The sequence below is a fragment of the Austrofundulus limnaeus genome, unplaced genomic scaffold (assembly GCF_001266775.1).
Source record: "Austrofundulus limnaeus strain Quisiro unplaced genomic scaffold, Austrofundulus_limnaeus-1.0 Scaffold2722, whole genome shotgun sequence".
Lineage (NCBI taxonomy): Eukaryota > Metazoa > Chordata > Actinopteri > Cyprinodontiformes > Rivulidae > Austrofundulus > Austrofundulus limnaeus.
The window spans coordinates 1,971-3,391 of record NW_013955124.1 but is presented as its reverse complement, the minus strand read 5'-3'; the positions used below and the strand labels follow the sequence as shown (position 1 = coordinate 3,391).

The 1,421-nt window shown below is 46.7% G+C and overlaps 1 protein-coding gene across 1 annotated transcript in view; it reads right to left on the bottom strand.

Annotated features, from left to right (window-relative positions):
* LOC106511369 (zinc finger protein 512) overlaps nt 1–867 on the bottom strand; it is a gene marked incomplete at its 3' end in the record, with an annotated part of 10,265 nt that extends 9,398 nt beyond the window's left edge. The window contains 1 exon segment of the mRNA XM_014000126.1: nt 528–867.
* Nucleotides 868–1,421: the final 554 nt, after the last annotated feature.

The following is a 1,421-nucleotide window of genomic DNA, read 5'->3' as shown; positions in this document are numbered from 1 at the left end:
TTTTTACAAACACATCGTAAAATGTTCTGTTATAGATATTAGTTTTGGTGCCCCTCCTGGTTTTTCAGTGCCCCCTCCATGGCCCCCCTGAAAACATTTTCTGCAGGCGCCACTGCGGTTCTCTGCTCCTTTTAAAAACGTGTTTTAATTATAAASCAGCATTGTTTGTGGAGAAGAAGTTTGCATGAAACTGAACGTGTTTCTGTCCTAAAGAAGCGGGTTCAGCTCCTGCTGTGTTTACATTTATTCTGCATCAGRTTTCAGCTGTCAGGACCTGCAGCTTTCATTCCTTTAAACACAGGTAGAAATCTGCAGGACACATAAAGTGCATGCCATATAAACCTGTAGAACCAGACATTTTTTGCAGAAAATGAAGGAAATCAGCTGCCATCCGGGTGGATTGAAGGAAAAATAAGATTTTTTTGTTTTTGAAGACGACAASAAGCTGAAAATCCCGCTGCTGAAGCTGATAAGCGTCCAGTTCTGACCGCTTTTGTTTCTGAACAGAGAGGAAAAGCAGAGCCTACCGTCCTACAGCTCCCTCCCTCCGCAGGAACAGCCAGCCTCCATGTCTTCCAGCCTGACCTCCTCCTCCWCGGTCGCCTCTCCCTCCCCGGCTCTGACGGCACCAGGAAGCGGGGCCCGGGCCCTGAGACACCCCGGCACCAAAGCTCTGCTCCGGCAGCACCTTCGGCTCTAGCCCCTGAAGGAGGAGGAGGAGGAGGAGGAGGGAGGGGGTTTGAGCGGAGCGCCCTCCTGCTGGACAACAAACAGGACCCGCATCTGCTGCTGCCTTCACGGACTGTCGGACATTCCGACATCCGAACATCCTCTGCTCAAATACAGAGAAACAAAACCTAAAACACAATCTGATGATGTTCCGGGTTTAACGTTTATTTAAATGATGATCAAGACTTCGTCACACGATTTGGACAGAATTCAGTTGATTTTATTAACAGAAAAATCACAAGAATTTAACCTGTTTTCTCACGATGCCAATGTCACATGGTACGAAGATAAATTGGTCTCATAATTATTTGAGAGCAAGACGATTTGAGAGAGAGAGAGAGCAGTTTCAACAAGATTCGAGCGAGCAGCAGGACGTGTGCACAGGCGTGCAGATCTGCTCGCCTAAATTCGACTTTTGAGACGTAAATTTATTATCGCTGCATGACGCACACATGTAACCCCTAATTTACACTACATGCGTTACGGCTCCGCTCCACTCCGCTCTGACCTCCGCAGCAAATACGCACCCATTATAATCAATGGGCCTCATGCAAGAACATGTTCGTATTCTTATCCTAAATTTCTCTTAATTTTGTTCGTACGAAGGGTTCGTACGAAGGGTTCGTACGAACATGTCACGTCAGATTCAACAAACTCTATCGTCAGGAAAAGTGTGTAAATGAGCTGCGTAA